Source organism: Aethalodelphis obliquidens, unplaced genomic scaffold (assembly GCF_003676395.1).
Source record: "Aethalodelphis obliquidens isolate GAN/ISIS:26980383/991018 unplaced genomic scaffold, ASM367639v1 scaffold2, whole genome shotgun sequence".
NCBI classification, from domain to species: Eukaryota; Metazoa; Chordata; class Mammalia; order Artiodactyla; family Delphinidae; genus Aethalodelphis; species Aethalodelphis obliquidens.
Window position 1 is genome coordinate 90,538,850 of NW_020837946.1, and position 13,976 is coordinate 90,552,825.

Sequence of the window (13,976 nt, forward strand, 5' to 3'; positions counted from 1 at the left end):
CTCCAGTCCAGTAACACAAGATTAGTTTTTGCCTTCCCCTCTTACGTATTTGTAATTTCATTCTCCAACAGTGAGGAAAGCCCCACCAGGTGCTTTTTCTGTGATGTTGTATTAAATTGCTCAGCTATGCTGTGAGGGTTATCTCAATCTGCAGACAAGTGATTGTCTGCAGGCACAAAGAAAGCAAATGGTGGAGCCAGTGGATTCAAAGTTATCTAAGTGTCATGCTTATACATTGACTTATGGTTAAGCCTATATGCTTAATATGATAAAACTATCCTTGCACAAAGTATTTTTAAAGCTAGTCTATTTTTAATATAGCAGCTTTTTTGAGATAAAATTCAAATCCTATAAAACTCACCAATTTAAACTGTACAATTCATTTCTTTTTAGTATATTCACAGAATTGTGCAACCATCAACACTATCTAATTTTAAAACATTTTCATCACTCTCCCTCCAAAAAAATCCATAGCCATTTGCACTAACTGTCCATTACGCCTTAACCTCCAGGCCATGGCAAACACTAATCTACTTTATGCCTCTATAGATTTACCATGTGGGGACATTTCAAATAAATGGAATCATACAATATGTGGTCTTTTGTGACTGGCTTTTTAACTTAGCATAACGTTTTCAAGGTTCATACACATCATAGCAAGTGTCAGTACTTAATTTCTTTTTTTTAAATGTATTTTCTATTTTTAGGTTCACAGAAAAGTTGAATAGAAACTACAGAGAATTCTCATATGCCTCCTACTCCAACACATGCACAGCCTCTGTCACTCTCAACATCCTACATCAGAGTGTTACATTTGTTACAATTTATGAACCTACATTGACATCATTATCATCCAAAGTCTATAGTTTACATTTGGGTTCACTCTTGGTGCTGTATACTTTACAGGTTTTGACAAATATATAATGACATGTATCCACCATCATAGTATTATACAGAATGGTTTCACTGCCCTAAAAATCCTCTGTGCTCTGCCTATTCACCTATCGTTCCCCCAGATCTTGGCAACCACAGATCTTTTTACTGTCTCCATAGTTTTGTCTTTTCCAGAATGTCTTATAGTTGGAATTGGGTAACATGAAGTCTTCTCAGATTGGTTTCTTTCATTCAGTAGTGTGCATTTGAATTTCCTCCATATGTTTTCATGGCCTGATAGCTTATTGCTTTTTTGTGCTGAATAATATTTCATGTCTGGATGTACCACTCACCTACTGAAGGACATTCTGTTTGCTTTCAAGCTTTATCAATTAAGAATAAAGCTGCCATAGAGCACCTAAATATATAAAGCAAATATTAGTGAACATAAGGGGAGAAATTGACAATTATGCAATGTAAGTGGGAGGTTAAAGATGGCTGTTCAGAGTCTTTTGTGTTTCTATATAAATTTTAGAATTATTTGCAAGGAACACAACAATGACAGAGAGAGCCAGAATTCTGCCTTCATACACTAATGGAAGAGACCACTGTGTAAACAAGGAAATAAAAATAATTTTGGGGAGTGTTAAGTGCTCAGAAGAAAATCATAGAGCAGTGTAGGGGCATAGGGGATGGTGAGGCCTGGGAACTCAGTTTCAGGTAGGATGGTCAGCAAAGTACTCTCTGGGAGAGATATTAAGCAGAGATTGAAAGAGGGACGGAATGCCCTCAGGAAGAGTTGGGGAAAGACAAGTCCATATAGAAATGCCCAAGTGGGTCGACTTGGCTTTCCTGAGGTACCATTAGAAAGTTGAAGCTGCTAGAGAATAGAGAACAAGAGGAAGAGCTGTGGGAGATGGGGTCAGAGAGGTGATTAGTATCTGTAATTACTTAGGGGGTTTCACCTAAATTTTATACATTCTCACAGTAATGTATATGAATAAGTGAAATCGCTGAACAATTGCATATTTTTGTTTGAGATTAGAGACTCATTTTGAAATCAGCATATCCTTTCTGTTCTTCGTAAACCTGTGTGCCAGTCTCAACTTACTCTTTGCCTTGCATGCCTCACTTATTCTCCTGGAGTCTCAGAGACAATTTTCTTTACATTTATGCAGAACTTGATACTATTTGCTCTAAGTTCAAAATTCATTGTAACCCACACATGAAAAAAGTCTATTTCTAATCCTATAGTTGCTTACACAAAACTGATAGAACTGGAAAGGTCCTCTATGTAGATTGATACAAGTTGTGACTTTCTTACACGATCATCTGCCGTTAAAGTTAGTCTCATTACTTTAAACTTATACATAATAAAAGTGACACACTTTGCTCTCCCCAAAATAGCACCACATTGGGAATTGGAAGATAGGAGTTCCAGTTTACCCACCACCACAGACTAACTCTGCGGTCTTGAGTATCTCTTAATCTTCTTAGGACTAATTTCTAATAATCGATTAAAAGAAAATGTCAGGAATGATTTTAAAAGGATTAAATTGTCATTATTATCCCCAGCACCAATTATAATATTTGGCACATGGTAGATAATCAATATTTTAATGAAAGAATGTATTCAATAATATTGCTTCTCAAGGGTGCAGTTAAATGCCTCATTAGACAACGTACTGAGTGATCATGACATTTTCTTCCCTAGGGTGTTTGAAGGAGGAAGGAAGGACCAAAATGGTGTGGTTGACTCAGCAAACATTAATCAAGCCTTCATATGTGCCAAGCTCTATACTAGGTACTGGAATTCCAGGAAGAAGTAAGAAGAATCTTTGCTCACAGGTATTTGTGTTTGGACCCATATATGGAAACCAACTACCTATTTATTGGTAAGTTTTCTGTTCTTCATATATTCTGTAAAATGTTAGGACTATTCGGAATCATCTGTATTACTGGCCTTTGAATTCAGATAAACCGTATAACTCTATGGTCAGTTGGGTTTAGTTTAAAGTATTTCTCTTCTGTTTTTTTTTTTTTTTTTTTTTTTTTTTAGTATTTCTCTTCTTAATTCAGTAAAGCCAGATTTGCAATGCATGAAGATCAGGATCTTCATTGGAATTATCTGAGAGTTTTTTTTTTTAAATAAATTTATTTATTTATTGGCTGCATTGGGTCTTCGTTGCTGTGCGTGGGCTTTCTCTAGTTGCAGTGAGCGGGGGCTACTCTACGTTGTGGCATGCGGTTGCAGTGACTTCTCTTATTGCGGAGCACAGGCTCTAGGTGCGTCAGCTTCAGTAGTTCTGCCACGTGGGCTCAGCAGTTGTTGCTCGCAGGCTCTGGAGTGCAGGCTCAGTAGTTGTGGTGCACGGGCTTAGTTGCTCCGCGGCATGTGGGATCTTCCCGGACCAAGACTTGAACCCGTGTCCCCTGCATTGGCAGGTGGATTCTTAACCACAGCGCCCCCAGGGAAGTCCCTATCTGAGATTTTAAACATCACCAATTCCTGAACCTCCTCCTGAGAGATTCTGATTTAATTGATCTGATATGGGCCTGAGTCTCCAGTAGGATGATCATTGATGATCCTCAACGAGCCCCCGATGTTAAATGCAGCATATTCTACGTAGGTACTTGTGGGTTTCTTGGAGAGGGAAGGTCTCTATTTTAAATCAGATATTCAAAGGGGACCGTGAAATCCTCTAGGAACGTTACAAGAACCACTGCCCAATAGTGTAAAAACACATGGAACACTGTATTTGGATAAGAAAGTGCCGGGTGCTTGGGAAGAAAGTGCTTGATGTCTCTCTAAAAACCAGTCTGATCAGAGTTTGGAAGGTGGTTCTTGACACTCCAGAAGAAATTTGAGAGTGCCTCCTACTTCTTCCCACTATGTTTCTAAGAATGACTCCACGGCAGAGGAAGGTGAATATGAAAGGCTGCAATATATCCAAGCGTCTTTCTTTTCTGGAAGTGAGTCATTACAGTTTCTTCTTACTGCACTTTCTGTTCCTTCAGAATTTAAAACTTTTTTTCACTTCCTGTGTTTTGAACGTTTGCCATACACTTATTGTTTGACATTATAGTTACATGTATTTGTTTCTTTGCTTATTGTCTGTTTTACTCAGTAGACAAGCAACATGTAGCCTAGGATGATATCTTATTACACTTATTTTAGTTTTCACTGGTGCTGCTTAGGACAGTGCCTGACATGTATTAGATGCTCATGAAATGTTTGCCAGATGAACTGTGAATCCTTGTTCAGTGTCATTTGCTGCTCTCCACTTTCTCACTTGGCTCTGGGGAAATTCTTGCAATGTCCTGTCACTGTTCCCACTCATGGATATTTCTGGCTGAGACAATTCCAACAGAAGGGATATTTCAGAATATGGAATAAGCAGATAAATATATATAGCAGCACAACTGGCACATGGTCATGGTTGATTCCAAGGCATATATAGTTAGGTCTGGCATGCTTCCTAAATGATTGATTGCTTGGTTAACTGAATGACAGAGAATGCTTGACTTTTTTCCCGGGAATTTATGTATAATGGCTGGTGGGAAGCACAGGGAAGTTCAGTAGGAAAACCCAAAAATCATTGACATGGGAGTCCACATACTTGAGATCTAGATTTTGCTCTGCTGCTGTGAAACCTGGGAGCAATCAGTCTATCTCTGAGTGAGTGAGTTGAACCAGCTAATTTATAAGATCCTTTCCATATTTAATTTTTTTGTGATTCCAGCCATGTTTGCTTCCCAAAGCAAGGAAAGATACAATAAATACTGGGGATTGACATAGAATTCACATCTTTTGGAAACCTTTATAATAGTAACAAAGAGCAAAGGAATTTAGCTTACTGTGATTGGGCTCATTTATAAGCGGTGTATGAGAGTCTTTTATGATTTAGTCTTTAAACTACACAGCCCTTTTGATAGACTGAGTTTCTATTTTCTTATAATTCCTAAACTATGTCCAGCCCTCTCTGGGATGTTGTGCAAATTAACTCTTTTGTCTTGATACAGTTTGATTCATCCTCCTTGAAAGAGTGGAGCTAGGTGTTCTTTTGCCCTTTCATAGGTTGTCATGCTGCTCTGAGCTTACCCGTATTCTAACACGACCCACAGCACTTTCCACAATGTACTATTTCCCACTGGAGAGACTAGGAGTGCCTAGGGGAATGCATAGTAAGTACTCAGCCCACAGTAGCTGTTCCTTCAGTTTTGGTTAAATGAATGAATAACTGAATGGAGCATTTTTCCTATGGTTACAGTTAAATAAATTAATAAATCAAAATGTCCCTTAATTTATTGATATTGGAATAAAGGTTGATTTTGTAATAACACTATTAACAGTGGGATTATTCTTTCATGTTTGAAACCTCACTCCCCATGATCATCAAAACTTGACACTGGGGCTTCCCTGGTGGCGAAGTGGTTGAGAGTCCGCCTGCTGATGCAGGGGACACAGGTTCGTGCCCCGGTCCGGGAAGATCCCACATGTCACGGAGAGGCTGGGCCCGTGAGCCATGGCTGCTGAGCCTGTGCGTCCGGAGCCTGTGCTCCGCAACGGGAGAGGCCACAGCAGTGAGAGGCCCGCGTACCACAAAAAAAATAAAAAGAAAAAACAAAACAAAAAAACTTGACACTGAGGTTCAAATGGCAGCTGAACCATATGGTATGATTTTATACTTCCACGTAAAAGCACATTACAGTGTCAGGTAAACATCTCACCAAATGTTAAATAGAAGAAACCTTAACTATAACTTGGTCATTTCGGTGGTAAGGAGACATAAGCCCAGTAATTAAGGTAATTTGCCCAAAGCTCCTGATAGGGAATCCACAAATCTGAGACCATAACCCAAGCTTTCTCATTTCCGTCTTGTCCTTTAACCCTACTGCATGCACAGTATCTACTGCCTGTGCTTGGATTCCAAACGAAATAGGAAATTCCTGTTGCTTTTCCTCGTTCTCTACAGACTGGCCACATGTGGGGAATTTAACACGTTCAAGAGTGTCCTCTCCTTTATGTGCCTCACAGTATTTCAGTGCAGTTCCCTTGCTGCTCTAGGCTTCCTCCCTCACCTCTTGCCCTCTTTGTACAGTCTCCGAATGGACCTGCAATTCAGGAGCTGACAGGGAGTGTGAAAGGAGTGGAAAGGCAGCTGATAGAGTGGAGGACGGAGGGGATCAGGGAGTCTGGAAACCAGCTGGAGGCAGCCACAACCTGGTGGCCTAAGCCTGCAGATGTACATTCTCATGCATATGCTCATATGACAATAATATAGTGGAGTTGCAGAGCCTTTTGCAGTCATCTCACGAGAGATGTATTATAGGGTGCGAGGTAGCCTGGGTTTAAGTGTTGGAATTACTAGTGTAATGATTTATTGTAAGTAATCTACTGTAAAACAATTGTGACTTTTTGACAGGCTATTTAACCTCTCTAAAGTTCAGTTTCTTGATCTATAGAATGAAGTGGATGGGTTTCCTAGAGCTGCTGTAAAAAAGTACCAGAGACTGGGTGGGTTAAACAACAGACATTTATTTTCTCGCAGTTCTGGGAGCTGGAAGTCCAAGATCAATGTGTTGGCAGGGTTGGTTTCTTCTCATGAGACCTCTCTCTTTAGCTTGCAGATGGCTGTCTTTTCCCTCTGCCCAGAGATAATTTTTCTGCTGTGTGTGCATGTCTGTGTCCAGATTTCTTCTTCCTACAGGGACACCAGCCATATTAGATTATGAACCACTCTAAAGACCTCATTTTAACTTAATTACCACTTTAAAGACCTTATAACTAAATATTACATTGTGAGGACTTCAACATATAAAATTTGGAGGGACACAGTTCAGCCTATAACAGAGAGTATATCTTATAACCTTCTTAAGGTTGAAGATCCAATGAGTTTTTATATACAGAGTGCTTTTCAAAATGTAATTTTCTGTATAAATGAAGAGCCTGGCATTTGGCAATAGGAATGTTTAAATCCTTATTTTTAGAACTCACAAGCTGGATGGTTCTAGTGGCCATGTAAATGTTCACTTTCATGGATTTGTTACAGGGTGGTGATGTTTAAACATCTATATTAACACACTTCTATATATTATGACATTTATTTTTTCTTTCTCAGTATTTTATACACCTCCTTTTTTTCTCCATCTTTCACCAGTCCAACCTGTCCCCTGATGTGGGTTGCATAAGGTTGACAGAGTAGGAGTGGGAAGTGTGTAGACACAGATGGGATCTCCCTGCATTTTGCAACCCTAGTTGCAGAGAGTGAGTGAGTACACACAAGGTCTAGGCAGACAGCACCTTGACAACCCCACAGACATCTCTGTCCCCAGTGCAGCATGGAAACAGCAGCAGAGAGAGTTAAAGACCTTCAGGGTGAAGTGGACAAACATGAGGGATGTCGCTGCGGAAACCTTGTGGTCTGAATACCAGGAACCAGACAGAATGAAAGGTCTCTCAGAATTGCTATGTGGACAGTGGACATCTAGGACTGTATCACAGCAGGAAACAGCTGGCACTATCACAATAGGATAATTTGAGGAGGGATTGTTTACAAGACGAGTGATTACAAAGGTGTGGGCACAGGGTAGAGTGCAGGAACCCGGGGCTCACAGCTGCGGAGCTGTTATCACTGCTGGGCCCGATGGGATGAAGAGAGGGCAAGATTCTAGAAACTAGAAGAAAAAAGAGCACAGAAAGAAGGCTGATTCCATCTGGAAGCCAGAGGGAAGAGAACCTTGTTCATGTGCTCCATTCAGTTTAGGCTCCACGGCAGAGTAGAGTGGAGATGGGTCGAGAATGAATCTGGAGGGGGCAAATGGAAGATTTTGGGGAGTGCAACTCCAATTTCTTGGCACTACATGTGACTCTAGAACTTTGCCATAATCCTGGGGAAAGGGAGGAGTGTGGACACACACTGGTTAATGTTGAATTTCCACCGCTATGGCAGGATGCAAACTCGAAATAGAAAGTCAGCTGAATTACAGAAAAAGACATATGTTACACTTCTTGTAAAACATAAGTTTTGGACCGAGAATTGTATTCACCACATAAAATCCATAAGTCCAGTGTTATATATACCATATATATGTGTACACACACACACACACACACACAGAGAATACATGGGTTTTATCTCCACCAAATGACAATGGAAATAACATTTACACTGGGGTATAAAATAGACGAAAAAGTCTGGCAAAGAGAAAGGAAGACTGAAATGAGTAAGAAATCAGTAGGAGTGCATTAAGTCAGAAATGTCAAGCAAGGAACGAGGAAATGGAATTTGACATGGCAGGAGCCACTGGTATTAGGAGCAGGAGACTTCCTGATTGTCAGCAGGCCTTTCCAGGCAGCAGTAGAGCAGCTCCTCGCCCTCGTCCAGGATGAGGCCAGGAGAGGGTGCAGCACTCAGCCACCCAAGGAGAAGATGAGAAGCGGGGTCTGCGTCTCTCTGAGACAGAGAGAAGCCTCATTTTCCAATTTCTCGTTCTCCCTTCCAGTGACCTCGCAGGCTGGCTGTGCCTTTATTCCTCACAGTAGTCTCCTATTTTAACCTAATTTGAGTGGGGCTCAGTTCCACGAGTGTCTATCATAAATTTTACGATGTTTTTTTGTAGCTTATTTAAGTTTTTGGAACTTAACCCCCATTCTTCATCATACAGAAAATGAAATCTAAAAATTGAGACAAATTTATCTGACTGATCATTCAGTCACTTCATGTTGGAAACTGTCATAATCAGGATTCTTTTACCTTCTTCTTTCACCTGGGTTGAGGCTCTCAGGGCCTTAAGCTTTGATCACTGGTGGCATTAGTAAAGAGGGAATGTCCATTGTTAGTATTCTGTTTCACATTGAACTTGCATCCTTTAAGTTATAACTAGTATTACCTGGTCCTAATGTTGTCCTCATTAACCCTGGTGATCTGTTGAGATGTCACATCCTCATCTAACCTGTTGTGGGACAGTCACACCCTTTGTTTCAGGGTTCCCTCATCTCAGCCATGAGAGCGTTTCCTTCTCATCACTTCAACTTCACATGCACTTTTATTCTTGAAAAGTATAAAAGCTCCAAGTTATATTCTATGCTCTATGCAGTCTGCAATTATGAAAATAATATTATTCCAGGAAAGGAATGATCAAGAGAGAGAGGGAGAGAGAGAAAGAGAGAGAGATCGATTCTTTCCAACTAAGGGTATTTTTCAACAAACGTGATTTTTGATTCAGAGTGACCTAGATTCAAACTATCTGTTTTGGCTACTTATCGATTATACAGTGGTGGGCAGTTTAGTTAAAATTGCCCAACGTGTTTCCATAACTGCAAAGTTAGGAGAGAATGTCTATCTCATGGGGTTTTGAGAGGACAAAAGGACCTGGAACACTGTAAGCCCTTGGTAAATGTTACCTCTCTTCTACCTCATTCCTTTAGTGATGTAGGTTTATTGTGGGCAAAGTGAGAGGAAGGGACTGATGGTGAATTAAAATGTGGAAAATTTTTTTTCTGTTACTCTCTATCCTCCTTTGTGCATCCTTCTTTCTTGTCTTGGAAATCTCCACAGCCCAGTAGGTAAGGGAGACAGTCTGGGGAGGGTTGCAGAAGGATCTTTTTTTGTGTGGTACGCGGGCTTCTCACTGTTGTGGCCTCTCCCGTTGCGGAGCACGAGCTCCAGACGCGCAGGCTCAGCGGCCATGGCTCACGGGCCCAGCCGCTCCGCGGCATGTGGGATCTTCTCGGAACGGGGCACGAACCCATGTCCCCTGCATCGGCAGGCGGACTCTTAACCACTGCGCCACCAGGGAAGCCCGCAGAGAGATCTTTAATTGTGGCTCTTCTTCCAAAAGTAGACCAGGTACAATGGATAATATCTTTGACAAATTTTAGTGCTTTCTAAAATTAAACTTTATTATGTATAAAAGTTTTATACATCATAAAGGAGACACTGTGAGTCGATGAGAAAGAGAACGATCATTTTATAAATCTTATCTGGGCAATTGTTTAGCTACTTCGAGAAAAATTCAGCTTGGATTCTCATTGAACAGCATAAACCAAAATATCAGGATTAAAAAGGTAACTGAACAATGCCAAACTTAATAGACTTAAAAGAAATAAAAGGTAATTATTTTCCAATTTCTAGATAAGGGAGGAATAATTCATAAAGAAAAAGAATAATAGTTTTGACTATAGAAAAATATAAAATTTCTCAAAATCAGGAGTATTATGAACAAGTTTAAAACTAGAGAAACTAAGTTATTTAACTACGTATATGACAAATTATTAATAACTTTAATATTTAAAGCAATTATATAAATTGATAGGACTCCAACATGTACAAAAGACATGGACAGATAATTTATTTAAAAGGTACAAATGGGGCTTCCCTGGTGGCGCAGTGGTTGAGAGTCCGCCTGCCGATGCAGGGGACCACGGGTTTGTGCCCCGGTCTGGGAAGATCCCACATGTCACGGAGCGGCTGGGCCCGTGAGCCATGGCCGCTGAGCCTGCGCGTCCGGAGCCTGTGCTCCGCAACAGGAAAGGCCACAACAGTGAGAGGCCCGCGTACCACAAAAAAAAAAAAAAAAAAAAAGGTACAAATGATTAATATATGCTTAAAAATGTATAATGTTACTAAATGCTCAAAAATTAAAGGTAAAATGAGGTAACATTTTCATCTATTGAGTTATAAAATATGAGAGCACCCAGCGTTGCTGAGGATCACTTCTCGTATAACACTGGTGAAAGCTTCCATTGGTGTGCCACTTTGGAGAGTAATTTGACAATATTATGAAAAACCTTATAAATGCTTAGATTGTTTAACTAAGAAACCTAACCCCAGGGCATATATGATAACACAATATTTTGAAATTTAAAAAAACTTTATTATAATAATAGCTTTAGTTCATTAATTGCTTACCATGTGACAGGCTTTACTTACGTCGTATAATTCACTTCTCAGCAAAGCTCCTAAGTAGCTGAGCCAGGATTTGAACTTACATCTGTCTGCTTCAGATTCTGCTTGGACTCTTCATTACTATTTTATTCTACTCATAGATATCTTTCATGATATAATTGGAAATACTTTAAATCTATTAATAATGTAATATTGTTAATTTTCTTATTAATTAATTCTAATTAATTTTCCTAGTAAAATAAACTATGGTGGACCCACTCTATATATTGCCAGGCAGCTAGAGATGGCATGGAAACTGCATTTTCTTTTTTCTAAAATTTTTTTATTGAAGTATAGTTGATGTACAATATCGTGTAAGTTTCGGGTGTACAGCACAGCAATTCAGCTATACATATATACTATATATATATGATATATGTGTGTGTATATATATATATATATATATATTCTTTTTCAGATTTTTTTCCCTTATAGGTGGAAAGTGCTTATTCTTAATAATTTCAAGTGAAAATAGTGTAAAACAAATTTGTATATTTCTAAGATTGTAACTATTTAAAGAAGATAGATACAAGGAAGGAATACAAGTTAATAGTAGTTGCTTTGATTTGTGAGACTGTACTGGTCCATTTTGTCTCTGAACTTTTTGGGGCTTTTCAAATTTTTGCAATCAGAATCGATTATCTTATGCTCAGGAAAAAGTAAATTTGAGTTAAAACATTTGTGGAAGCTTTTATGCTCTCAGGACATAATTGGGAATGTATTGTCTTCATTAGGTTAAATTCTTAGCTGTTCGCCAAAAGAAAAATGCTATAGAGATCGACAAATCCAATGAGAAGAGGCAATGGTTCTGAGGTTAGGTTATTATTAAAATGTGTAATTAGACAAAATTTGTTAGTGTCATGTAAATAAACAAGAATATCTGTATCAGTATCACAGAAGGAAAACATATGACTTAGCTCTTGAAAATATAGGTAAGGGATTGAGAAACAAGTTACAAATCTAACAGTTAAGTTTCCAACATAATCAGAAAACAGTTTGTCTTAGTAATGACTTGCCCTGTGAGTATATATGATGTCTAGGAAATTAAATATCTCAACAAATTGATTGAGAGTTTCCTTTGTAGACTTACATGGCAAAACAAAGATAAATATTTTTTAGGTGCTATCATTAAAATCTGCTTAACCTGATTTTTTTCAGGAAAAAAAAATAGAATAAAGTTCTATCTTTTTTGAGCTCCATGTATTAGCTTTAGAAAACAGCTTTACCATAACACATGTAGAACAAAAACAGTGATTTTATAATTATTTTTAACCCGTATCCCCTGCACTGGCAGGCTTATTCTTAACCACTGTGCCACAAGGGAAGTCCCAACAATATATATTATATACCAAAGACTCAGAAATATTGTGCACTAAAGTAATCTATTAACTTAATCATTTAAAGCATATTATAAAGCATATTTTGTTTTATTCTTACATCTTTCTTTCCTTTTGTTTATTTGAGGGTTTTTTGTTTTTTTTTTTCTTCTTGCTTCTTGAGTTAAGCACTTGATTCATATATTTTATTTTATTTTATTTTTTAATATTTATTTACTTTTTGACTGCGTCAGGTCTTAGTTGCAGCACGTGGGATCTTTCATTGCTGCACCCCGGCTCTTTGCGGTGCGTGGGCTTCTCTCTAGTTGTGGTGTGAGGGCTCCAGAGTAGGTGGGCTCAGTAGTTGCAGCACGTGGGCTTAGTTGCCCTGTGGCATGGGGGAATCTTAGTTCCCTGGCCAGGGGTTGAACCGGTATCCCCTGCATTGCAAGACCAATTCTTAACTGCTGGACCGCCAGGGAAGTCCTGATGCATATATTTTAAATCTTTATTTTTCAATAAATGCCTTAAGATTATAAATTTCCTTCTAAAAAACTTTTGAGTTGTATCCCACAAACTCTAAAATGATGTGATTCATTACCACATAGTTCTAAATATTTTGACTTTTGCATTGGGATTTCATGCTTAATCCAGAAATTGCTGAAGATATTTTAAGAAGTATTGTATGACACTGTGTGTTCCCAAAGGACCATAGCTAATTCATCTCTTGGCTGTAACATGTCATGGCATACAATGGTTATTCCATAAAAGCTGGTTTATTAAGTGAATTGAATTTTTTTCAAAATCACTCAGACTATGGCAGAAATGAAGCTAAAATATGTATCTCTTAACTTTCTTAGGTTTATTGAGGTATGATTTATATACAGTAAAATTCACCCTGTTTATGAACTTGATGATTGTATACAGACGTGTAACCACTGCTACAATTAAGATTTAGAAGAGTTACATCCCCCCAAAATTCCTTTGCGCCTTCTGCTACCTCAAGGCAACCAGTGAGCTCTCTTTTTGTCACTATAATTTTGCCCTTCTAGAATATCATATGAATAGAAGCATATAGTATATAGCCTTTTGTGTCTGCCTTCTTTCACTTACTGCATTTGTGATCCCTTCATGTTGTTGTGCTTAATAGTAGATTATTCCTTTTTATTGGTGAGTAGTATTCCACTGAATGCCTATCATATAGTTTGTCATCCATTCACCAATTGATGGATGTTTAGGTTATTTCCCTTTAAGTTGTTAGCAATTTTATGAATTGCTAGGTGGTTTTAGCAAATTTATGAACAAGGCTGCTATAAACATTTGTGTATAGGTTTTGTGAGGACGTAAGCTTTCATTTCTCTTAGACACATACCTAGGAGTGATATTGCTGGCTGTTCTGATTGTTGTATGTTGTTGGTGGCAGTTAGGGGAGGTAGAGGAGGACAATGTAGTTTCTCTGCTGTCCTGGTGCGAAAGAGAGTTTCCTGGCCCTTCCCAACAGAGACAGCACACCTCTCATGGCATTAATATAGGATTCTGGGGCTGGCTCTCCTCCAGGGGTAGAGGATTTTTTCTTCCACATTCTTCTGTCAGCAATGGGTCTTCACCTCTGCTCTTCTCACAGCAGCTTCAGGCTTTTGCTATTTGTGAGAGGATGATCTGGGCCAGGTGCCTGGGGTTCATGCTTTCCCCATAGCAGCAGCTGTTTCTCTCCTGCTGGCCTGCACCCCCCAGGGGGACTCTCTCAGGGTGTCCACTGTGCCCTCATATTTGTCCTGAGCACCTGCTGGAATTTATGGGAAAGAACCTGGAGTAAGTATTAACACCTCTTGTGTCT

At 39.1% G+C, this 13,976-nt stretch overlaps 1 long non-coding RNA gene across 1 annotated transcript in view; it reads left to right on the plus strand.

Moving 5' to 3' along the window:
- Positions 1 to 2,517: 2,517 nt before the first annotated feature.
- LOC113633653 (uncharacterized) overlaps positions 2,518 to 13,976 on the plus strand; it is a 116,717-nt gene continuing 105,258 nt past the window's right edge. The window contains exon 1 of the long non-coding RNA XR_003438285.1: positions 2,518 to 2,768. This is a non-coding gene — a long non-coding RNA (uncharacterized LOC113633653). The remainder of the gene's footprint in view (positions 2,769 to 13,976) is intronic.